Source organism: Choloepus didactylus, chromosome 12, assembly GCF_015220235.1.
Source record: "Choloepus didactylus isolate mChoDid1 chromosome 12, mChoDid1.pri, whole genome shotgun sequence".
NCBI classification, from domain to species: domain Eukaryota; kingdom Metazoa; phylum Chordata; class Mammalia; order Pilosa; family Megalonychidae; genus Choloepus; species Choloepus didactylus.
In genome coordinates this window covers 65,035,460-65,062,968 of record NC_051318.1, presented here as the reverse complement: position 1 = coordinate 65,062,968, position 27,509 = coordinate 65,035,460, and the positions used below count along the sequence as shown (strand labels likewise).

General features: G+C 36.0%; 1 protein-coding gene across 4 annotated transcripts in view; it reads left to right on the top strand.

Annotated features, from left to right (window-relative positions):
- The window catches only part of PIBF1 (progesterone immunomodulatory binding factor 1), a 360,124-nt gene that overhangs the window by 50,802 nt on the left and 281,813 nt on the right, over window positions 1–27,509 (top strand). The gene's annotated exons all lie outside the window — the stretch shown is intronic.

Sequence of the window (27,509 nt, the reverse complement as noted above, 5' to 3'; positions counted from 1 at the left end):
GGAGGTGACTATTGAGATGCTTTATAAATAGTAGGAAGGAGGTTAAAATGGAAATAGTCATCTTAAAGATTGACAAGGTTAATACATCTATGATATAGACTTGAAGTCCATGATTGACCATTTTGTATTTGTAACTAATTTTTGTAATCAACTGCTTTTGAAATCCTAGTATGAGCATATGTGAAAATTGCTGTATAATTTCTCAGTTGAGGCATATACACATAAATAGTTTATTTGCTGTTCTAAGTCTCTGTGTCTAAAGGACTGTCAGGAAATTTTGGCAGGAAACAAGAATTGTAAGGCCAAGATATGCAAGGAATCTCTTTCAAGAACCGTAAGTATGAAGAAAAGGAGGATTCTTTCGACTTTTCATAGGGTGACTCATTTGTTCTGATTTACCCAGGACAGTTGCTATTTATTTCTGATGCATTAATAGCACTCCATTCACTTTCAGAATTGTCCCAATCGGGATGATAAATTATGTGGTCCAAATACTTAATAACTCTCTTTTATGGGAAGGAGGCCTATTCATTAGCTTCGTTATAGCATTGACTGCATGTACCAGAATACTATCATGTCATTATAGTTTGATAAGAAAAAACAGTAGATTATTTAGTTCTATCATGTGTAAGTTAGAAATGGAGCAGCTGCTTTTCTTCAAAGATTTCAATTAGGCCATCAATCTAGAAAGAAAAAGCTTAATACCACAGGTTACAAATAAGGTCTGGCTGCAGTTCTTCATTACAGGTTAGCTTTTTTTTATAATATGAGAGGGAACTAGTGTCCGTTTATCAATCATGTTGCCTCTTCATTCAGTAGTGTTAACTCATAATACTTGCTCTGAGCATATGCACTGACCCCAGTGTTAAAACCTCAGTGATATGCCTGGCACTGTGCTAGGTCCTGGCAATAGTGAACACAAGACAGGCAGTGTCTGCTTTCTAGAGTTTAAATTCTAGCAGATTAGTGATAAAACATTAGGTGATATCTTGACAATCTTATTTACTGTGTGACCTTGAACAAATTGTTTAACATTTCCTGCCTTGTCAGAGGAAGCAAATAATCATTTGTCCATTCATTTCATTGACTTTCCCATGTTTCTGTTTCGAAGTAAAAATACAGTCTTAGGAAGCTTGCATATACATATTTATTTTATCTGCTATTTCAAGAGCATCTTTTACCAAAGATCTGTTATCCAGAAATAAATAATTTCTTTGATACTTATATTTTTGATGCTCTGATTTGTTGTACTATTAGTACTGGGAAGAATCTGCTTAAGTCATTAATGTAGAACCAACATAACAGGCAGAATGAAGGTTCAGCTTCCTCTCTCTCCTCTTAGGAACAGTGAAGTCAGCAGTAGCAATGCCAGAGAGTCAGATGTGCAAATGGAAACCCAATTACAAGGTTCTTTTTTTCTTCTGTTAACCTGCCCTGTTGTGTAGGGAAACTAATTTGCACATTTGGAAAAATAGCTCTTAATTCTTTTTCAATTTTCATCTGTAGTAAAAATAATAAAGAACAAAGTGAAAAACCCCCAATTTGGCTACTAATTATGCAGCCTTGGGCAAATCATTTAAACTCTGTTGCTTCTCTGAAATGCATAGGGTGGTGGTGGTGGTGGTGTAAAGGTTATTGGGAAGCAGGCAATTATACAAGTTTTCAGACTTTGTCCTACGATACCTTTTGGTACCACAGCATCCCTCAAGTACTTATTGTGGTAGTAGGCAGGCGAGAGACACTCGATCACCTTGCAACTTTTTTTCTTTTTTTAATTTTATTGTGGTTAAATATATACAACACAAAATTTCCTGTTTTTACCACTTACATGTGTACAATTCAATGATATTAATTATATACACACTTGCTTTCACCTATTTTTAAAATCACTTTTACATTTGAGGTTTTTAGAGTGATTTCTCTTGAACAAAGGATATCTTGAGCCAAAAAAAAAAAAAAATGCTGCAACTCTAGAATTGTCATTAGTATGTGATATGTTTTTACTGTCTGGGGAACCAAGTCTCTCTACTCTAAAGATTCAAGGGTCACTAATGGCTTAATCAGTCACTTTTTTTCTTTAACAGATTTTTGTTTGTTTCAACTCTGCTAACATTTGTAGTATTTTTTTGCTAGGAAGGCATAGTTAATTAGCAATAGTTTGACTCAGAGAGTTCCTGAGTGTTTTTAATGTGCCAGTATTCCTTTAACAGAGAAAACAGTTTTGTTGTGTGAACCCTTCCATGTACGTTTGTTTCTTAAAGATTTACCGCTTTTCAGCTAGAAGTGTAATCTTCTGTTTTAAACCCTATATTAGTTTCCTGGGGCTGCCTTAACAAATACCACAAACTGGTTGGCTTAAAAAAATAAAAATGTGTTCTCTCCCATGGCTCTAGGAGAGAATTCTTCCTTGCTTCTTCCTAGCTTCTAGTAGTGGCTAGCACTTCTTGGCATTCCATGGCTTGTAGCTTGTATAATTCCAGTCCCTACCACTGTCTTCACATGGCCTGCTCCCTTTGGTGTCTGTGTCTCTTGGTCTTTTTTCTTCTTTTAAGGACACCAGTCATATTGGATTAAGGGCCCACCCTGCTCTAAAATGATGTCATCTTGACTAATTACATCTTAATGGCCCAAATAAGACCACACTCTGAGGTACTGGGGTTAGGACTTAAACTTTATCTTTTTGGGAGACACAGTTCAACCCATTAACAATCCACCCTCTGCTCCTTGAAAATTCATGTCCTTCCCTTGTGCAAAATATATTCATCCCATTCCTACTTCCTCAAAGTCTTAACCCATTCCAGCATCAATTCTAAGTCCAAAGTCGCATCTAAATATTGTAACCTCAAAAAGTCCCAGATTTCATCTTCTAAATCATCTAAGTCAGGTATAGATGAGACTCTGGTTATGATCCATCCTTGGACAGAGTTTCTCTGTCTATGGATCTGTGAAACTTAGAAAATAATTTATCTGCTTCCAAATTATGATGGTAGGACAGGCATACTTTCCCATTCTAAAAGGGAGAAAATAGAAGGAATAAAGAGGTCAGTGGTTTAAAGCAAATACACAACATAGCAGGGCACATTCCATTCCATCAGATTTCAGAGCTCTTCATCTAAGACAGTGGCCCTGCCTCTCAGCTCAAGAATGGCAGTGGCTCCATCCTCTCAGCCTAAGTTTTAGAACCTAGGAGGTGGTGGTCCTTGCCTCTGGGCCCACACCTTCAGGGTTCCTGGGTCCCTGGTGTTAGCAGCAGCCCTACTGGCCTCTGAAACACCCTCAGAAACATTCCTCCTTTTTCTTGAAGGATAACACAAGTTTGCTGCTGAATAGCTTTATTGGCCTGTTTGACCTGCCTGTAGAATCTCAGAAATCCAACAACCTTCCTTCATTTTGTCTCATCTCTGTTCCCTTCAATCTAAGCTGGCGGTGTTTTTTGCTTGTGATGGTTGATTGAATCCATAAACCACATGCCTAATCCTTTAGCAAACCGTTGTCCAGCCATACCCTTTGCCTGTGTCCAAAGCATGCCATCTGGATAAACTGAGAATTCTCCAAATCATCAAGTGCTGGTTCCTTTTTGCTTCAGTTCATTCCTCAATTTATCGCTTTCCTCTTGCATTTTACTATAAGCCACAAGGAAAAACCAGGCTGCATCTTCCATACTTGCTTGGAAATCCTTGGCTGAATGTTCAAGTTCATTGCTTAAAAGTTAACTTTGCACTCAACACTAGAAATAATTCAGCCAAGTTCTCTGCCACTTGATGCCAGCAGTCTCTTAAAAGCAGTTTAGGATTTTTCTTTCATGCACCTCAAAATATTTCTACCCTTGACCCATTACCCAATTCCAAAACTACTTTTACATTTTTAGGTATTTGTTATAGCAGTACCATACTTCCCACTACCAAAATCTGTGTCAGTCAGAGTTCTCCAGAGAAACAGAACTAAAAAGAACTGGCTCTTGTGGTTGTGGGGGCTGGTAAGTTTGAAATTTGTAAGACAGGCCGGCAGGCTGGAAACTAGACAGGATTTTTATGCTGTGGCCTTAAGGCAGAATTTGTTCTTTGGGAAACTTCAGTGTTTGCTCTTAAGGCCTCAACTGATTGGATGAGGCCCACCCATATTAGTGAAGATAATCTTTACTTAAAGTCAACCAATTGTAGATGTTAATCACATCTGCAAAATACCTTCACAGTAACATCTTGATAATAGTTTTTGGCTCAACACCTGGGCGCCTTAGCCTAGCCTAGTTGGCACATAAGGTTAACTATCACAGCCCTTTCCTAAATTTAATATTATAAACAAAGGATTAAATCACAGTTAAGAACAAAGAAATTAAGTAATGTTTTATCAACTTAAAAATTATTAGAATCAGTGGAAATGATAAACAATATAATTAGTTTTATTTTGATACTTTAATGCTACCCTTAAAGTTTGGTCCTTTTGCACTGTCTGGTACACATGAACTTGCCAAACACTGAGTAAAACTACACCAATTATTTTTAAATAAAAAGTCACATTACTATTGCTAAATGCCTGTTTTTTTAAGTATATTTTTATAAGGATATAGTAAACAATAAATATTGATATTTAGTATTACAAGAAATTTTGTGTAACTTTATATTGTGGTAGATTATTTAGGAACTTAAAAATACTGGTTTGAGTTCTGTTTCTGCAACTTGGCAATAGTGTGATGATATAGGGTAAGTTTTCTCCAACCTCCATCTTACAATGTCTCTATCTGTGAAATAAGTATTTATAGTATATCATACCTATCTCACATGGTCATTATTATGAGAATTAAATTTATTCAGTAAGTATTTAGAGAGCATCTACTTCGTGGCAGGCATTGTTCTAGGTATTCTAGATACTTCAATGAACAAAACAAGCATCCCTGCCTTCCTGGAGTTTATATTTTAAAAGGAGTGGGAGAAACAAACAGTAAACATGATAAATAAGCAAATCATATTGAATTTTAAGAAGGTGGTAACTGCAAAGGAAAAAAAGAAAAATAGATCAGCATAAGGTGAATTGATAGTGCTAGATGGAGAACAGAGAAGAAGTTATATTGCACAGTTAAATACAGTGGGCTAGTGGATGTCTTTGAGGAGGTGAGAAGTTTGGAAAGACTTGAAGGAGGTGAAGGAGATAACAGAATTGGCAAGAAACAGCTTCTAGGCAGGAATAATAGACAATGCAAAGACAAGAAGGTACTTTAATATTTGTGGAACAACGAGGCCAATATGACTGGAATGGTTAAAGAGCAAAGAAGAGTTGGAGATAAGATCAAATAGGTAATTCGTCTTTTGAGGTCATTACAAAGACTTTGATTTTAACTCTAAATGAAATGAGATATTGCAGGATTTTGGAAAGAGGTGTTACGTGAACTGACTTATACTTTCAAATGATTATTTATTGTACATTGTAGATCCTCAATAAATGTTTGTGGATTGAATTAATTTTAATGAGTATTAAAGAACTTCCTTAATGTCCCAGATAATAGTTTTTAAACAAAGTTATTTCTTTGGTTAGAATAAGCTATACAGCTGTAAGGATAGAAACAAAGAGTCTTATTAGGCTGTTTTGATCTAGGTGAGAGGTGATAGTGTTTCAGATCAAGGCAGTAGCTGTGGAAGTGGTGAGAACTGGTTGGCACCTGCATATATGTTAAAAGTAGAACCACATATCCGATAAAGGATTAATATTCAGAATATATAAAGAAATCTTCCAACTTAACAAAAAAAGAGAGAAATAACCCAATTTAAAAATGGGCAAAAGACTTGTATAGACATCTCTCCAAAGTTGATTTACAAATGGCCAGAAAGCATATGAAAAGATGCTCAACATCATTAGCCATCAGGGAAATGCATATCAAAACCACAATGTGATACTATTTCACACCCATTAGAATGGCTGCTATTAAAAAAACAGAAATAACAAATATTGGAGAGGATGCAGAGAATTAGGAATGCTCATTCTTTGCTGGTGCAATGTAAAATGGTTCAGTTGCTGTGGAAGACAGTTTGGTAATTCCTCAGATACCTACGTAAAGGACTCCCAAATGACCTCTAATCCCGCTGCTAGATATATACCCCAAAGAATTGAGTACAGATGCACCCCTGTCAGTTTTCTGGGTGGTGTGCACCCACCCACTGGGGCAGTGGGCATCCTGGCCCCAGTGCTGCCTCAGGCAGGTGCCATGTTTGAGGACTGCTACTCCTGGTGGATTTTAAAGAAATTTTTTAATAACCCAGATGATGGTTTTGAAAGAAAATAGCTTTATTATTATTTATTTTTTAATTAATAAATATCATTTATTTTTTAAGAACTAGATTTTTGTATTTAGGAACTTCCCATAAAAAGTTGAGGCTTAGTTTGGAAAACAGCTAGAGAATGTGATTATAACCAGATAAGGAAGATAGAGAATAATATCATTAGAGGAAGATTTAGAAAAACACCTAGGTGATTGCATTGGGTGTGTTAGGTGATTGGAGACTGTAAGGTTACTGGGCTCAGTTGTCATAAAGTGAGTCATTGTCTCTAGTTTATTGAAAGTACCAAATGAAATTATTAGTTTCTCAGTTGGAGATTTCTGTTTTTCCTTCATTACTTGAAATGTTCTCATTTTATGAGTGTGCCAGTTTGAATGTATTATGTCCCCCAAACGTCATTATCTTTGATGTAATCTTGTGTGGGCAGACGTTATCAGTGTTGATTAGATTGTAATTCTTTGAGTGTTTCTTTGGAATGCGCCCCACCCAGCTGTGGGTGATGACTCTGATTGGATAATTTCCATGGAGGTGTTGCTCCGCCCATTAGGGTGGGACTAAGTTTATCAGTGGAGTCATATAAATGAGCTGACATAACAGAAGGAACTCAGTGCAGCTGTGAGTGACATTTTGAAGAGGAGCTACAGCCAAGAGGGACACTTTGAAGAAAGTACAGGAGCTGCAGATGAGAGACAGTTTGAAGATGACCCTTGAAAGCAGACACTTGAGAGACGACAAATATCCCAAGTGCAACTAAGAGTGATGTTTTTGAGGAACTGCAGCCTAGAAAGGAACGTCCTGGGAGAAAGCCATTTTGAAACCAGAACTTTGGAGCAGACACCAGCCACATGCCTTCCCAGCTAACAGAGACACCATGGGCCATCCTCCAGTGAAGGTACCTGATTGCTGATGTGTTACCTTGAACACTTTATGGCCTTAAGACTGTAGCTTTGTAACCAAATAAACCCCCTTTTATAAAAGCCAATCCGTCTCTGGTGTTTTGCATCCCAGTAGCATTAGCAAACTAGAACAGTGAGTGACATTTCATTTTTTCCCCTCTTAGGTATGTGTGCTGTACATAGAGTTGATGGTCAGAGACAGACAATGAGAAACACACAAAAATGCCCATCATATACAAATGGAGTAGGAAGATTTTGACTTTTATAGTGATGTCATCAATTTTAAGTTTCTTGACCCCCAAAAGTAAAATTTCCTACTGACTATTATGAGATAAATTCAGATTTCTTACCTGAGGGTAATAACTATTTTATTTTGTAGCAAGCAAATTGAACATGCATCCAGTGAAAGATAGTGTTCATTGATTCTGAGCTTTTCCTGAATTTAACAGATAAACAGAAATACTTGTTTAGCAAATAGTAAAAGACAATGCAATAATGAGAAGGCCCTCCTATTAGTGGCTGGCTGTAACGAATATCAGGTTACTGATTTTTAGTAAAAAATACAAAAAATTTTATTTTGCATTATTTGAATAATCTCTTCCTATAATAATTCAGCAAATACTTTAGTCTATAACTTACATATATTTAAGCTTAGATATTTTAAGTGGAGTGATGTGGGTCCTATAAATAATTCTATGAAATTTCAAAGGTAAATAAAATACAAACTTTAAAAAATAACATGGCTAATGTGCAGTTCACAGCAGAGGTGTGTTAATTCGCAAAGGGCAAAAATAACTAATAATGGTGTGATATTCATATGCCCACAGCTATGAAAGAGGCAGGAAACCTACCATAATTAATGAAATGAAATGAATGATTAAGTCCAAATTCAGAAAAAACATATTTATTTGAATGAAGATGCTTTGCAATTTGTGACAATTTCGAAATGGCCAAATTGGCAGTCACCACAGCATTATCTATAAGGAAAGTGTTTACTATGTAAATTAACGGAATTGAAGAGAAAATCCTTAGATTTTTCTTTAGCCTCTTCCAAAAACTTTCAGAAACATATTTTTCCATTTAGAGGCTGACATGCAAAATTTTAAAAATATGATCTGTTCCTGAGGGAATTACTGAAAAAAAGATTTCTGATAAATAACATTCTCCTAGAGATAAGTTTTTTGATAGTACTAAATTGTTTTGCTTTAAAGTTGTTGAAATAATTTATTTTTAATAGGTTCTTTTTTCACATGGTGGAGTATTTAAAAGATAGAAAAGTGTATAGTGCGAAGTACCCTTCCATCTCAAAGACCTCAGTTAGGCTCCTATGATGATTTAGAGTTATGTATCCCAGAAAAAAAACATGTTTTTAAACTTAATCCACTCCTGTGGGTGTGAACCCATTATAAGTAGGACTTTTTGATGAGGTTGTTTCAGTTAAGGGGTCTGCCAATTCAATCAGAATGGTTCTTAATCCTGTTACTGGAGTTCTTTATAAGCAGAATGAATTTCAGGTGAAGAGAAAGAAAGCCATGGAAAGCAAGAAACTGAATTCAGTGAAACCTGGAAGAGAACAAAGAAACCAGGAGAGGCTGCCATGTGCATTGCCGTGTGACAGGAGCCCAAGACCAAGGATTGCAGACAGCCAGCCCCAGAATGCCAGTCTTTGGGAAGAAAGCATTGCCTTGATGATGTCTTGATTTAGACTTCTCTTAGCCTCAAAACCATGAGCCAATGAATTCTTGCTGTTTAAGAAAAAAATTTAAAAATAACATGACAAAAGAATATTCACCCAAGAATACCTCAGGAACACCTCAAGGATGAACCTGAAAGTGCAGCCAGTGTATAATCTTATCTAAGAGAGTAGTCAAGGTAGGTCTAATTGCTGGAGAGCTAGTAAATTACCTGCCTGATCCTAGAAACTAAGGACCCCAAGAACAACAAACTTATAAACCACACTTTCATCCTTATTCACTTGTGAAATGTGTGAGGATTAGGAATGTGTGAGGATTAGGATCAGTGAATATTTAGGCAAGTATAACCTGTTGGGGAAGGGGCAACAAGGTTTTATAAATGAGCATCATTATAATAGTATTTCATTTGGATGATAGAACTATACATGTGTACAGAGAGGAAATAGGGGATGAAATATGTAGACTTTGAAATGTTGACAGGGTTCTCAATTTTGATTTAAAAAAGTTGATATACTGGAGAGAACCTAAGATGGTGGCTAGGAGAGACAGGGCGAAAAAACACCTTTGTGAAAAATACTAGTAAAAGCCAGAAAGTGACCCAGAACACCAGGCCCAGCGACGTACCAGCTGGACAAGGTCTGCTAAAACCACAGGAACTATACTTGGTGCAACCGGGAGTCTGTGTTCTGAAAAGAATGAGTAAGCCAGGTGAACGTCCAGCAGCCACGCTGCGGTGTGTGTAAACCATGGGTTGGCATTTGGAGGCAGACTAGTTCTGTTTTGAAAAATCCAAAAGTGGCTGCAGATACGGCAGCGAGAACTGCATGGCAGGAACGGGCTGTACGAATGCCTCAATATCTGGTGTGGAAGATAGCCTTTTGCACTCCTACTGCTAATTGTCTCAGAGCGAGGCAGGCAGAGGTGAGCCAAAGGGGAAAATAACCACGCCCCTTGCAGCCATCTTCCCTGCAGGCTGGGAACGCTCCTGCCTGGTGCTGGAGCCACAGCCCAGATCTGTGCCAAAAAACCCAGTGCAACAGGAAGTGTTTCCAGCAACATGGGCGCACGACACAATATCGGGCATGGACTGTAGCCTTTCCCACGCCCACAGCTAATTGTCCCAGAGCTGGGAAGGCAGAGCTGTGTGGAAAGGGGGAAATTAACGTGCCCCATACAGGCTGGGAGCACACCTACACTGCCCAGTGGCCCAGAACTTCCCTTGAGGAACAGCGTGCACTTGTGACGTAGCACAGCCTTCTCTCAGCAGAGGCCCTGGAAGGGCATGGCTTGGAAGAGGGACCCACTTGGAAATCCCAGGGACCATATGCCAATACCAAGGACTTGTGAGTCAGTGGCAGAGATGATCTGTGGCGATTCTGAAATGAAGGTTTAGACTCTTGCAACAGCCTTAAATCTCCAGGAACACCTGGGAGGTTTGATTATTAAAGCTGCCCTCCCTTCCTAACCACTCAGACACATGCCCCACATTCAGGGCGGACAGCACCAACAACACACCCAAACTTGGTGCACCAATTGGACCCCACAAGAATTAGACCCCCACATGCCACAAAGACAAAGTTGGGGAGAACTGACTTGAGGGGTATAGCTGACTTGCAGATGCCATCTGCTGGTTAGTTAAAGTGTACTCCACCAAGCTGTAGATCGGACAAATTAGGGATTAGGCTTTGAATAAGCCTACATATCCTAAAAGAACCCTATCAAGTAAAGCAAATGCCAAGAGGCCAAAAACAACAGAAAATTTTAAAGCATATGAAAAAAACAGACAATATAGATAACCCAAACCCAAACACCAAAATCAAAAGATCAAAGGAGACACAGTAATTGGAGAAATTAATCAAAGAACTAAAGACAAACAGTGAGAGCATGGCATAGGATATAAAGGACATGAAGAAGAGCATGGCACAGGATATAAAGGATATGAAGAAGACCCTAGAAGAGCATAAAGAAGAAATTGGAAGAGTAAATAAAAAAGTAGATGATCTTATGGAAATAAAAGAAACTATTGACCAAATTAAAAAGATTCTGGATACTCATAGCATAAGACTAGAGGAAGCTGAACAGCAAATCAGCGACCTTGAGGGCCACAGAACGGAAAATGAAGGAACAAAATAAAGAATGGGGAAAAAATCAAATGGATTTCAGAGATATGATAGATAAAATAAAACATCTAAATATATTGGTGTCCCAGAAGAGGAAGAGAAGGGTAAAGGTCTAGAAAACGTATTCAAAGAAATTGCTGGGGAAGACTTCCCAAACTTTGCATACAATATAAATACGCAAAGCATAAATGCCCAGCGAACTCCAAATAGAATAAATCCAAATAAACCCACTCCAAGACATATTCTGATCAGACTGTCAAATACTAAGGAGAAAGAGCAAGTTCTGAAAGCAGCAAGAGAAAAGCAATTCACCACATACAAAGGAAACAATATAAGACTAAGTAGTGACTACTCAGTGACCACCATGGAGGTGAGAAGGCAGTGGCATGACATATTTAAAATTCTGAGAGAGACAAATTTCCAACCAAGAATACTTTATCCAGCAAAGCTCTCCATCAAATTTGAGGGAGAGCTTAAATTTTTCACAGACAAACAAATGCTGAGAGATTTTGCTAATAAAAGACCTGCCCTACTTCAGATTCTAAAGGAAGCCCTGCTGACAGAGAAACAAAGAAAAGAGAGAGAGAGAGAGAAAGGTTCAATACTAAAGAGATTGAATATTGGTTCATTAAAGAACAATAAGAGAGAGAGGGAAAAAATATATCTGACAAACCAAAGGATAGGATGGCTGATTCAAGAAATGCCTTCACAGTAATAACGTTGAATGTAAATGGATTAAACTCCCCAATTAAAAGATATAAATTGGCAGAATCGATAAAAAAAATATGAGCCATCAATATGTTGCATACAAGAGACTCATGTTAGACACAGGGACACACAGAAATCGAAAGTGAAAGGATGGAAAAAAATATTTCATGCAAGCTACAGCCAAAAGAAAGCAGGAGTAACAATATTAATCTCAGATAAAATAGACTTTAAATGCAAGGATTTTATGAGAGACAAAGAATGCCACTACATACTAATAAAAGGGGCAAGTCAACAAGAAGAAATAACAATCACAAATGTTTATGCACTCAGTCATGGCGCCACAAAATAAATGAGACAAACACTGGCAAAACTAAAGGAAGCAATGGATGTTTCCACAATAATTGTGGGAGACTTCAACACATCACTCTCTCCTATAGATAGATCAACCAGACAGAAGACCAGTAAGGAAATTGAAAACCTAAACAATCTGATAAATGAATTGGATTTAACAGACATATATAGAACATTACATCCCACATCACCAGGATACACATTGTTCTCCAGTGATCACGGAACTTTCTCCAGAATAGACTGTATGCTGGGGCATAAAACAAGCCTCAATAAATTTAAAAAAATTGAAATGATTCAAAGCACATTCTCTGACCACAATGGAATACAATTAGGAGTCAGTAACTATCAGAGACTTGTAAAATTCACAAACACCTGGAGGTTAAACAGCACACTCCTAAAATAAATTGTTTATAATGTAGAATATAGGGGAACTAGCAATAGAGAGCAATTAATGGAGGGGGAACGATAACCCAGTAAGAATAGATAAGCTATCGTGGGTAAATTTAACATTCTGGGCATGCCCAGGAATGACTATGGTTTGTTAATTTCTGGTGGATGGGGTGGGAACAAGTTCACAGAAATGTTGCTATATTGGGTTATTTTCTTGGGGTAGAGCAGGAATGTTGGACTCCCTTGTTATGGTTTGTTTGAAATGTTTGTTTTTTTTTTTGTATGTTTAAAAAAAATTTTTTTTATATAGTTGATTTAAAAAAAAAAAGTTAATTGCAAAAAAAAACAAAGAAAAAATATGCAGAGCCCCCTTGAGGAGCTGGTGGAAAATGCAGGGGTGTTGGGCTTCCCCACCTTGATGGCTGCTGATGTGCTCACAGACACAGGGTACTGATGGTTTGATGGACTGAGCCCTCTGCCACAGGACTTACCCTTGGGAAGGCTGTTGCTGCAAAGGAGAGGCTGGGCCTCCCTACAGTTGTGCCTAAGAGCCTTCTCCCGAGTGCCTCTTTGTTGCTCAGATGTGTTCCTCTCTCTCTAGCTAAGCCAGTTTGGCAGGTGAAATCACTGCCCTCCCCTCTACGTGGGATCTGACACCCAGGGGAGTAAGCCTCCCTGGCAACGTGGAATATGACTCCTGGGGAGGAATCTAGGCTCGGCATCGTGGGATGGAGAACATCTTCTTGACCAAAAGGGGGATGCAAAAGGAAATGAAATAAGCTTCAGTGGCAGAGAGATTCCGAAAGGAGCCGAGAGGTCGCTCTGGTGGGCACTCTTATGCACAATATAGACAACCCTTTTTAGGTGCTAATGAATTGGAATAGCTAGCAGTAAATACCTGAAATTATCAAACTACAACCCAGAACCCTTGAATCTGGAAGACGATTGTATAAAAATGTAGCTTCTGAGGGATGACAATGTGATTGGGAAAGCCATATGGACCACACTTCCCTTTGTCTAGTTTATGGATGGATGAGTAGAAAAATGGGGGAAGGAAAAAAAAAACTGGAGAAAAAGGCACCCAGTGTTCTTTTTTACTTTGTTCTTTTTCACTTTAATTTTTATTCTTATTATTTTTGTGTGTGTGTTAATGAAAATGTCAAAAATTAATTTTGGTGATGAATGCACAACTGTATAGTAGTACTGTAAACGATTGAATGTAAACTTTGTTTTGTATGACTACATGGTATGTGAATATATCTCAATAAATATGAATAAAATACATAAAAATAAAAAAAATAATATGAATGTATTATGTCCCCCAAAACACCATTATCTTTGATTCAGTTTTGTGTGGGCAGACATATTAGTGTTGATTAGGTTGTAATTCTTTGATTGAGTGATTCCATGGAGCTGCGACCCACCCAACAGTGGGTGATAACTCTGATTGGATAATTCCCATGGAGGTATGGCCCTGCCCATCCAGTGTGGGCTTTGGTTAGTTTACTAGAGCACTATATAAGCTCAGACAGAAGGAGCAAGGTTGCAACTGAGAGTGATATTTTGAAGCAAAGCTGCAGCTAAGAGAGGACAAAACACCCCAAGAGCAACTAAGAGTGACATTTTAGAAGAGCTGCAGCTTAGAGACACATTTTGAAGACAGCTGTTGGAAGCCGACACTGACGTTTTTGAGAAAGCTATTTTGAAACCAAAACTCAGGAGTAGACGCCAGTGACGTGCCTTCCCATCTAGCAGAGGTATTCTGGATCCCATTGGCCATCCTTCAGTAAAGGTACCTGATTGTTGACACCTTACCTTGGACACTTTATGGCCTTAAGACTGTAACTGTGTAACCAAATAACCCCCCTTTATAAAGGCAATCCATTTCTGGTATTTTGCAAAAAGGCAGCATTAGCAAACCAGAACATATACTTTTTAAGATTTGTTATTATGAGTTCTCAGGGAATTGCTCTCTCTTTAGTGGTTCAAGGATGAGAGCCAAAAAGTAGGAATAAAAGGGAACTTTATTCAATGAGAAATGGAAATAGTATTCTCCAGAGATAACTAAGTCCAATCTTATTCAATATTTAACATTTTAATACTTTACGTTGGAGAGGAAATACAAAGGAAGGTGTTGAGTTTGCAAATAAACAAGTTTTCTCAGTAGTAGAATGCCAAAATAATAGGGCAAATTAGAGGAAGATCTCAGAAGTTAATAAGTGGACTGATCTAACGTGTTTGCTTTTTATAACCTGTCAGTTTGTATTCCTGAAATTAGCATGTTCAAAACTGATCTGTCCTGAGACAGTGGAAATTTTTTCTTTTTTATTATAAAATTTTCAAATAAAGAAACAATTTTACAATGAACTCCAGTATTTCTGTCTCTCATATTCTGCCATTAACATTTTATTCCATATCTATCCATGTATCCACCTATCAGTCATGTTTAATTTGTGAGAAATGTTTGATTTTTGTGAGAAATCCCCAGACCATTTTTTCATATATCTGTAGTTTGTTCCTTTTTTATTGCTGAGTAATATTCCATTATATAAATATATCCATTCACTAGCTGAGGCATTTGGGTTATTTCCACTTTGTAGAAATTAGAATTAAGGCTGCTATAAACATTTGAGTATAGGTTTTTGTGTGGACATACGTTTTCATTTGTTTTGGGTGGGATTTTTCAGTTCTTATTTATTTGGGTATATTTATGTAAATTAAGTTATTATAGCTTTATTTTTTATGCTGAGATGTATATTTGTTCATTCACTGTGAGTGTATTTTCCTTTTTATTACTGAGGATGGTTAATATAACTGCTTTAAAATCCTGGTCTGGTAATTCCAACATCTGGGTCACACTTGGAGTTGGTCTCTGATGATGGTCTTTTAAGAATGGGTCACATTTTTCTGTTTCTTTACATGTTGTGTAACTTTACATTCATTTTTTAAAATCATTGAGTAAAATTAGATCAAATATTTTGTATGTTAGGTAGTCAAGACTTTGGATTTTGTTGTATTCCTCTAGAGAGTACTGAAGTTTTTTAGCAGACAATTAAATTGATTGCACCCAGACTGTACACTGTGTCTGTTGGGCAGCAGCTTAAATTTCAGTTCAGTTCTTTTAGCCTTAGTAGGCTGCTGGGACTCTGCCCTACATATGTATTGTTCAGAGATTAGTCACAGTTGGGCAGAGATTATCCATAGATTTCAGAGCTCCCCTTCTCTGGCATCCTCTGGAATTCACCGCTCATTTTTGAGCAGCTGTGGTTGCCCCAAACTCTGTCTTCTGATACTCCAAACTAAAAAGACTAAGGTTTTTCTATAGCACTTTTCTCCATTGAATGTGGCACAGACTGGGCCTGGCCTCACACTAAAAGCCATTAAAAACAAAACAAAACAAAACCCAAAACCAGGAAACTCAAGGAGTGCTATCCCCTTCTTCCACATATGAGTGAGTAGATGGACTTCCCTCTAGAATATGCCTGAATTTGGTCACTCATTTGTGCCGTCAGGTAGCTGTTTTTATATTTTGTCCAGAATTTATACTTGTTCCTGCATCAGAATTGGTCAGATGGTTACTTACTGGGCCATTACCAAAAGCAGAACTACTTTATATGTTTGTTTTAAGTGCAAGTGTAGAACAACAAAATCTAGTCTATGTAGTAGTATGTTTGACTTTGAGACTCTCCCCTCCCCAACCAAAAAATGACTTTGCCTTCATTGGAGACTATTTTTCTCAACCTATTTTACTTTATATCAGTATGAGTGATGTTTGATATTGTTCCAGTTTCCTAATGCTGCCGGAATGCAAAACACCAGAAATGGATCAGCTTTTTTTAAGGGGCTTTATTGGTTACAAAGTTACAGTCTTAAGGCCATAAAGTGTCCAAGGTCAGTCATCAACAACCGGTACCTTCACTGAAAGATGTCCAATGGTGTCCAGAAAACCTCTGTTAGCTTGGAAGGCACATGGCTTGTGTCTGCTCCAGAGTTCTGGTTTCAAAATGGCTTTCTCCCAGGACTTTCCTTTCTAGGCTGCAGTTCCTCAAAATTGTCACCCGTAGTTGCTCTTGGGGCATTTGTCCTCTCTTAGCTTTTCTGTAGCAAAAGTCTGCTTTCAACGGCTGTCTTCAAACTCTCTCTCATCTGCAGCTCCTCTCTCAGCTCCTATGCATTCTTCAAAGTGTTCGTCTTGGCTGTAGCAAGCTCTCTCCTTCTGTCTGAGCTTACGTAGTGGTCCAGTAAACTAACCAAGGTCCATGCTGAATGGGCAGGGCCACACCTACATGGAAATTATCCAATGAAAGATCTCACCCACAGTTGAGTGATCATATCTCCACAGAAACATCCAATCAAAAATCTCCAACCAAATCAACACCAATACATTTCCTGTTGGCACAAGACTGCATCAAAGATAATGGCATTTTGGGGGACATAATACATCCAAACCTGCACAGATATATTTAAGGAAAATATTAGAAACAAAATTTAAAATATTATCATGCCTTTGAACAAAATACGCAGTTTTTGGAATACTGTTTATAATTTTTGTTGTTTATACTTTTTACCAGTTAACAATTATGGAATTCCATGTAAAGCTGTGAAGTTCAGAATATAGAAACTAAAATCTGATAGTTGATGGGGGTGAATTTACTATGTGAGGATATAAAAGATTAAAAGGTATTGAAATTAAGATTCAGATGGACACTGTCTTAGTTTGCCAGAGCTGCTACAGCACAGTACCACAGATCAGTTGGCTTAAACAAAAGAAATTGATTATCTCGTGGTTCTGGCAACTAGAAGACTGAATCCAGGTGTCTGTAGGGCCTTGCTTTCTCTGAAGTCTTTAGGGTTCTGGCAGTGGCCTGCATTCTGTGATATCTATTGGCTTGTGACAAAACTCAATCTCTGCCTCCATCACATGGTCATCTTTCTCCCTCTGTCTCTACCTCTCCCTGTGGCCAAATTTCCTCTCCTTATGAGGACACAACCAGGTTTATAGTGGGCCTCGTCGTAACTATGACATCTTGAAAGATCCTGTTCCACAGGACCGAGAGTTAAGACTTGGACATCTTACTGGGAGACAGTTCAATCCATAACAGACACTAACAGCTGAGAAAAATGTGATTAAAGTTCACAAAATCGCAGTGCAGGTGAGGTGAGTATTGAAGGTAGATAAACTCAGGACAAATACAAGAAGTTACCACTATTTCATAGAACAAGTAATAAACTGATAGAAACTTAAAAGAATGCAGATGGCAAAAAATGTAGACGTCTCAAAAATGAGAGCAATAATGACAGCTCTATCGTGGTTTACTAAGAGAAACGAAGGTATTTGTGAGCTATGTCTCTTGAATTTTTTTTCCCACAGTTTGAAAACATGATAAATATATTTTCTTATTTGCAAATATATTTTCTTCTGGTGTGATCAGTATCATTAAGAAATATTCTTAACCAAAAAGGGGGAAAGAAGTGAAACAAAATCAGGTTTCAGTGGCTAAGAGATTTCAAAAAGTCAAGAGGTCATTCTGAAGTTCTTCTTATGCATTATATAAATATTCCTTTTTCGTGTCTAGTGTATTAAAATAGCTAGAGAAAACAGGTGAACCTGTTGAACTGTAATCCAGTAGACTGTATTCTTGATGATGATTGTATACTTATATAGCTTTTATCATATGACCATGTGATTGTGAAAACCTTGTGACTGTCACTCCCTTTATCCGGGGTATGGGCAGATGAGTAATGCAATTTAAAAAAGGGGGGGAGGGGGCTGGATAAAAGGTATGGGATGTTTTGGATGTTCTTTTTAATTTTTAATTTTCTTGGAGTAATGAAAATCTTCTAAATTGATTTGTGGTGACTAATGCACAACTATATAATGATACTGTGAGCTGTTGATTGTATACTTTGTATGGATTATTTGGTGTGTGAATATATCTTAATAAAGTTGCATTAAAAAAGAAATATTCTTGAAGTTGAAACAAAAAAAATAAATTTTATACATATGGAAAAAATATTCTCATATCCCAATTATAAATTTTACATGATATAAAAAGTACAATGAAATAAAATTATCTGTTGCATATGAGGGAGGCAACATAGATCCAAATAGACAAAATATTTTTGGGGTATGGATGGATAAATACAGCTAAAGCAAATTCAACATTAAGAACATCAGTATTATGTACCCCAGTGTTATTTACAACCTTGATTAAAAGCTTCACTTCAGAATAGGGCATGTGAAGGGGAAATCAGAGAACTGGGAGAAAAAAGACATTAGTAGTCATTAGTGAAAATTGAAGATTTCACTATATATTTCCCCCATGTAAATGTATGTATGTAATGTATGTAATTTTTTTTCTTGTGTGTGTGTGTGTGTGTGTGTGTGTGGCTTAAAATAACAATCATTTTATTTTCTCTTATGGTTCTTTGGGTTGACTAAGCTCAGCTGGGTTCCTGATGGTGGCTAGGTCTGTATAGTATTTGGGGCTCAACCTAGCTAGACCATCCGAGATAGTTCATTCTCATGACAAGGTTGGTGCTATAGTTGCTGGAGCTGAGATGGGGCTCTCAACCAGTACACCTTGCTTCTCCTTCATGTGACCTCTCCATGTGGCATGGGCTTCTTGTTGCATGGTGGCTGGGTTCCAAGAATAGGAAGTAAAAATTGTTAGTCCTCTTTTTTTATAGTACGTACAAAACAATTTCTAGTTCTGTCATCCTGATCACCCCCACTCTGGACCTGTTCTTCATTCTCTTAAAATACTCATACTCCCTCCTCATTGCTAGCGACCCAAATGAGGCACACGCCATGTAAGAGCTGACTAGCAAATAGTAGATGATTACCTCTGTTTCATTTCTAAGTTTTGAGGCTAAAAATTAGGAAAAGAAACTTTCCATTTTACCCTAAGACTCTTCATGGTTTGAATTTGTCTTCTCCATTTTACCACATGGGGGCAGCATATGCCCATCGATTTTTTAGTAAGTTTTGAGCTACTCAGAAAATATTTTCAATTTTGATCTAGAGGCCAAAGCATTACATTAAATTACCTTATATCCATTTATAAACCTTATTTTGTGTCAGCTGCCTACAACCAAGAAAGTACTGTTTTTTCCTAATGAAATTCAGTTAATCTGTAACTGGGAGAAAGAATGACTAAAACTGGAACTTTTCTGGCATAATATGTATTCTTCAGATCAAAGGTTTCTCCATTATTCACTGATTTCAGGATTATGACTAATAAAATATTCAGAAATGTTGAAGCCACACAGTTCCACAGTTAATTGAGCACGACTTTTGTACATATAATTTGCTAGTTCATGGTAAATATAAGGTGAGAACTGTTTCAGTAATTTAATAAATGTGACTCTTGACCTTTAAAAAAGAAGTCACTCTAAAAAAGAAGTCATTCTTCCTGAAGTCCAATTTAATAGATTTTTGGGATTTTCATTTTTAATTTTTTTCCAGATCTTTAGTTATTTGGAAATAATATCTAGATACGAATACTGGAAAATAAGACTCATCCTTTAATTTAAATTAGGAAATTTAAAAATTTTAAATGGGATATTTTGAGCTTATGTACATGAGCTTGTGTATGATAATGTTTTTATAAGTGCTATAGATAATTTTATTTGCTACTTATGAATTCTTTTTATAGCAGTTCAGAATTTTGGTCTGTCACATGCAGCTGTTTTGCTATTGTAGAGTTATTTTGGCATGCTTCTTTCATTTTAAAGAAGGAAATGCTAACAATATAGTGTAAGGCATTAATGAATCTGCATTATTGAAGCTATTAAGCTTAGTGTAGAAATTGTGAAACCTTTTTCTCTTATAAGAACTCTGTTTTGTTCAAGATAATTTCCTTCTTTAAAAGCATGGTTACATTTATTAAGAAAAATTCTGCAGGCTAACCTTAGGCTCATCCTAAGTATTCAAATGTAAGTAATCTGGTTAATTGGACTTGTATAAAAATGAGGTATTTCATTAATGATGCATTCTTGTTACTCAAGGTTCTTTACTTCAGGAAGTATTAACTGCTTTCTGAAGTTTCTTATCCTGCCCAAAAGGTGAGCTTTAAATTCTGTAATAAGATATATTTTTATAATGGAATCCATCAATTATAATTATCCTAGGGGGTTTAACAAAATCATTAGTAAACAATAATAGATTTCCCTCTTCACATTAAATTAAAGTGAATAAGCTTGAAATTTAGATTCATGACACCTCTATAGGCTCTGATTATCATCTGTGATGGATCTCGGAATTTCAGTTTTTAATAACCTAGGATTCTAATGTGGCTGGTTCAGGGGCCATGGAAACATCATATGAAGAAAAAGAACTTTTTTTAATTGAGATGAGAAAAAAATCTGAATTCTTAATTAAATTTCATGTTTAGTTTTATATATTATTAATATTATTTCTTATCTTCACAATAAAATCAATTCATTTTAATTAACATATCAAAGATTACAATGGAAATAACACTAGCTGTAGCAGTACACCTCTACAACCTGTTACTTCTTCACAAATCTATTAAATTTTTACAAATAATGTAAATGACTTACAGATAAAAGTGCAAGTAATGACTTTTTTTTTCCTTTTTTTTTTTCTTTTCATTTAGTTATGTGTTTATAATCTTAAGTACATCCAGTAACCTTGAATTTCAGGGGCAAGTTTTGAGGTTTTTATTAGGTTTTAAGGTGAGATTTTGAATCCAGTGGCCCAAGGTGGTATATCATCATTTTACATCTCATGAAGACCTTGTGAAATACCTTGGCTTAAATTCAGATATATTACAACTACTTCGTTCTCTTGATCTATATACTGTTTGTTTATTGAAATAGATAGAATTGAAAAATTAGCATGTAATAAAAAGTATTTAAATTTATTTTTCTTTTTAAGCCACAGTAGACTTTTAAAACTTCAGTTGTGCGTTTTTTTAAAAAAAGATTTTAAAGGAAGCCAAAACTTTTTAAAAACTGTATTTCTTAAAGATCTTAAATCAATAACAACAATGAAAATAGCATCTGGCAGCAATACAGACTTCTATTATTATTTAAAAAGACAATATATAACATGCAAAGAGTAATTAGTTTTTTTTTGTTGTTGTTCTGTTCAGTATTTTGTTGCTTGGATTAGATTATTGCTAATTTGAAATTTGTGGGAATTCTAAGGAGTGAATTCTCACTTTCCCAGAATAGCTAACTGAGCCATTTCTTATTCACTGAACTGGTATTCCTGTGAACTGCTGCTTCTTTAAACATTAAGGTAAATGTCACTATGTCTTATTTCGTTTCTTTACCTGCCCAATCTCCCTACAGGAAGGAGATCACTTCATTTATTAAAGATTTCTTGACATTTAGGTTGCCACTTTCTTCTCCGTTTACAAAATTTGAGAGCCAAGATATTTAAGTGATGCTTAGAAATTCATTATATCCAAAGTAATTGCCTTTTGGTTTAAACAGCTGCTGACTGTTTAAAATGTGCGTGTTTAACTGCATCTTTGAACATTTTACATTTTGTAGAAAACATTTAGATTCAATATTATCTGTCAAATTATTTTTAATATGTATTTAAGGAATAGTTGTAGTGATTGTTTTAAAGGGGGTCCAAAATTAACTTTGAATTTATGCGTGTCATATTTGAACCCACAAAATTTGCATTTGAAGTTTTTCTTAACACCCTGGATTTGAGCAGTAAATAATACTAACTCACAATCAGTGGTTTTAGAGTTACCACAGAATAGATTATTTAAAGAACAGGAATTGAAATTAAGAATGAACTATGTACAAATTCAAGATCCTAGATTCTAGCTCTACTTCTCTTAGCTCTGCAATCTTGTACATATCATTTAACCCCTCCTCGCCTTATTGTTTTTATCTTGAAAATAAGATTATAGTAGATTATCTCCAGGGTATCTTTCATCTCCGAAATTCTGTAAATCCAAGTGCTTAGCTGCTGTTATTTGGAAACAAGAAGCTTAGAAGAAAAGACATCTTGTTATAAAAAATGTAAAGTCTAATAGTTAATAACTTAGCCAAAACACTATATATTGTAACATTTTCAGTTTCTTATATCAAATAGTCAACTTTAAAGCAAAATCAAATGTATAAGATTCAACTTTTCTCAGAAAAAGTGTTTTATATTTCATTCTTAGAAATTTATTTAAAGTTTCAGGAAATTTAAATTATATATTCATTCAGGAATTATTTATTGAGTATTACCAAACACGAGGCTAATCACAAGGGATACAAAAATAAATAGAAATAATGTGTTTTGGTTTTTAAATATAATATCTTAAAAATAACGATTCATACTTATTGCAGAAAAGCTGAAACAGTGGAGAAGTATATGAAATAAAAAGTAAAAGTGTCTCTTCACCACCACCCTTTTCCATCCTGCTGCTTTTCCCCTTTGATGTGACTTTCACATGTCTCCCTTTCTATTCCTAATATAAGTATCCTTGAAGAACTCCTCCCCAATTATTGTTTTTCCCTTTGAAGCCTCTTATCTTTATTTTTTTAAATGCTTAAGTGTAACATACGTAAAGAATATAATACAAATATAAAAAATGTAATTGTACAGCTTGATAGATTTTCTCAGAGTGAAATATCCCTTTAATCACAACTCAGATCAAGTAACAGAAGTCCCCTTCATGCTACCTTTCTCAAAGTTTTTGAGAATAGTTTACATACATGTTATATAGAATATTATTGTTTCAGATGAGATATTTTATTTGCAGATACATGGTAGTATTCTAGAATTTCATTTGGAAAATTGATGATTTGTTCAATGTTTATTAAATTTTGCCATCACTTTTTCTACACATTGAGGTAGTTATTTTAAATGCTAGTTTTGCATATTCCATACATATTTCAACATTAGTTCATTCTGCTAAAATTTCCAGTGTAATTACTATGTAAGGATTACTGGGTATATAGAGATAAGACAGGTGTTCAAGGAGGTCCAAGTCATGTAATTGTAGGGGAATGGGGAGGGTTAAAGGTAAGACAAGAGAACATGCAATTACAGCAACAGATTGGCTTTTCTCAGGCTAGAGGTAGCCTTCTGTTATTTCTTCATATGACTAATTTACAAAATAGAAAAGATGACATTAACCCTGGCAGTCAAAATCAACTCTGTTCCAGATACATGAAAGCTGGCAAACATTTGAAGTTTCAGTGACTTCAGTTGTCCTCATTTTCACTGTGTAATTTTTTTTCTTTATTAAAAAAAGGAAATTGAGACTTTCCATTAACCCAATTTTCTATTATGTAGAAAATTTTATATTAGAAAGGGCTGGTGACTGGAAATTTCATGCATGTCCCCTTCTTTATGTTTGAAAAAGTTAAGTTTTTTGCTTTTGTTTTAGTCTATTTAATATCCTACTCCGTTTCCAAGGACATTAATTGAAACTTTCTATACAATAGGCAGAGAACTAGGTACTAGGATTACGGAAAACTCCCTTAAATTTTTCATTAAGGGGTGGGAGGCAAGTAAGTACTGCTTAGAGTATATGTGATACGTTTTCTGACAGAGATAAGAACCAAGTGCTGTGGAAAAAATACAAGATGAACATCTAACTCTGAGTTGGGGGTTAGAGGCTTCCCAGAGAAGTTTAGGCAGAGGGGTAGTACAAAATAATTTTTTCTACTATATTCATCCTTAACCACAAAGTCCTAACATGGTCAAAAAGTTTGGTTTATTTTGAGGAAAGAAGCTACTTTTCCTATATTCCAGTGCTGTCCCTTCATCTTTTTAAGTTGCTAATAATAAGTGAAGCAGATTTTTTTTTCCCAAAATACAAAAGTAGTAATTTTATTTAATGGGCAGATTTTCCATTGGAAAGTCCTAAAGAAAGTATTGATAGAGTGTATACATTCCCATACTGAACTTCTGCTTATACTTAATGATGTTTATATTTAAAGAAAATTAATATATATCTTCATATATATAGAACTGCTCTTCTGGACCAGAAGTTTATACCCATATATTTTAGAGACAGAGGTTGATGTCTTCTCTATATATGCCCCATTTTAAATCTTGACACTTCCACCCTCTCATGAAAATTCCTGCTTCAGGCATTATGTCATCTGGATACCCTACCTTATAACTTCCCTTGCTTGCATACCACTGCAACATTCCTCTTTATTTAGTGAAAGATTTGCTCTAGATTTAGTTTTCCTTTTCATCTCATTTTCTGCCTGGGTTACTTTTGTGATGTATGCACAATCCTGGCCTTGCATTTTATTGATCTTCTCATCTCTAGTGATTGCTTCTTCTCCACTTGAGAACTCAGTCTCCTGTACTCATTTCTTGTCACCCAGAATGGATTTTCTTCTAAAGTTATCAATTCAGTTTGATTCCCTGAGCATACTGTTTCTTATATTTCTATATTTCTCAATCATTTATTTCCAACTCATCTTTAACAATTTCCAGTCCATGAATTTATTTGTCAATCCCTTCCTAAATTTTTTTTCTTCCCTCCTTATGGTGTTATCAGTGTTAAACCTTTCTCTTGCCAGTGTTCTCTAATTCCTTTCCCACTGTCTTTTCATCAGACCAGTCTGAAAAACGATCAATCCTTCATTTTTCCAACTGTCTGAGGACTACTGGAAAAAATCCACATACACAGTAACAAGCACTATAAATTTTTGTTAGTAATCTCAAATGGGCTTTCACAATTGCACTGTAATCTATTTTTTCTAATCTTCTCTCATTTTCCACAGAGGTTATTTCGGGCATTTACCACCCTCCTAACGTTTCCAGCTTTTCATTTTCCTGCTCACTCTTAGCAGATGACTTGGTATTCTGTTTCACTGAGAAAATGGAAATATATAATTGAGAACTCCCACAATTTCATGTCACCAATCTACATACAGATTTACATCTATACTCATTCTGATTTTTTGTTTGTTTGCTTGTTTTTTTCTTACTGTTTATAGTGGGAAGAGTCTTGCTCTCAAGGGGTAGAAAAATCACATGCCTTTAGAAGCCAAATGGATAATATAAATCTGTGAAACAGTAGTGTAGCCAGTAGTACTATGGCCTGTGGCAAATTGGAAAGAAACATGCACAATATAGACTTTCAAATTCAAGGTTTTAATACTCTGTATTAGCTGGAAAATAATTTGCCATTATGGGCACAACCTCTGATCTAAGGATAATCTCTATATCTGAGCTCTAGGATGGGTCCTTGGAAGGCTTCTTACAGACTTCACCCTCCTGAATATCCCCTTTTCCTACAATATCAATTGCTCTTATTGTTAGTTCTTTCTATCACTATTTGAAAATTTCAAGCTTGTCCCATCTTTAAAAACCCTCATTTGGATCTATTTTCTTCTTCAGCGCATGTATTTTCTCCTGCTTTTACTGTTAAACTACAGAAACAGTTGAGGATTAAGTTAACAATTAAGTGATTAAGGATTAAATGCATGTAAAATAGGTAGCACAAAACAAGTACATACTGAGTACTCAGATATATTTGCTTTAGTCTATGACAGCCTACCTTTTGTACCTACCCTGAATACTTAATAGTTCCTGTTTCTTTGTAGTAGTTAGTACTGTTGACTGCTTTCCTTAATGCACTCTTCTTACACAGACACCTGCCTTACCCTTTGCCTCTGTGAATACTCCCTCAGATTGCTTAGACTTGTTGTCTTTTGCCCATTCTTCAAATATATGTATTCCTCAGGATTCTGTCGTGGTCTTTGTGCCGTTATTTAAATTGAGTTATAAATTTGGCTATGATCTCTCTGGAAGCCAAAGCACAGGGAAGCATTATGATGATATTAGTTTGTAGTTGAGCACTTACTATGTGCTAGACATTTTAATAAGCACTTTATGTGTATTCGTTCACATAATCCTTAAAACCAACTCTATGAGGTATAGGAGGACACTGAAATGTACCAGAGAGGTAAACCTGCCCAAAGTCTTACAGCAGGTAATTCAATTCTAGGCAGTTGAGTTTTGGTGCTTGACTTCTTAACCATATTCTCTTCCATCATATTGTCTTCCAAAAACAGTTACATGATTGATTACCTTATGACCACCAATTCCACTCCTAAAATTGAAAACAGACCTGAGCAGATACTTGCATAGTAATGTAAATAGTGGCATTATTCATTGCCAAAAGGTGGAAGCAACCCAAGTGTCCATCAACAGATGAATGGGTAAACAAAATGTGGCATATGTCTACAATGGCCTATTATTCAGCTGTAAAAAGGAATGAAGTTCTGATACCTGTGTGATTCCACTTTTATGAAATATCTAGAATAGTCAAATCCATGGAGACAAAGTAGATTAGAGGTTACCAGGTGCTGGGGAAGGGATGAGTTGGGGTTATTACTGAATTGGTTGCAGAGTTTCTACTTAGGTGATGAAAAGGTTTTGGAAATAGATAGTGCTTGTTGGTTGGGCACAACACTGACTGTGATTAACATCATTGAATTGTACACTTAAAATTTTTGTTATATATATTTTGCCACAGTAATTTTTTTTTTTAAAACAGCTGCGTAATTAGCTGTGTTTAGAAGGTAAAGCATTCTTCAGGGGAACTAAAGCCTTTTCTGGGACTTAGTTCTGAAATGATTAATGTGATGACATTTGGGGAGATGATAGAGTATCCTGAGTTCTAATCCTGTAATAAATCCAATAGCAGTATTCTATTATGATAAAGACGCTCATTGTAGAAGGTGAACATAATACTATACTAAAGCAAAACATGCTGAATGCAGTTTTACCATGATTACATTCCTCACACAGCCCTTTAATAGAAATTTGGGAGGAAACATTTCACAGTTATGTTAATAAAGATGTCAAAAACTGTCTTACTCATCTTTGTATCTATAGTGCCTAGCCCAGGACCAGAATTAGAAATAATTCAGTCAATATTTGTGGAATGAATGTGACCACACTTAGCTGGTCAGCTCCTTGACTTGTATTTAACATGCCAGGTTTTGGGGTGGAGTTGATGGTTGCAAAATATGACGAGTTCAAAGGAAGAAAATGAGTAGAAATGCAATTCTGTGTTCTGCTTACCCTCCTGGTTTCCATATTCATTTATTTCTAATTATTCAAAT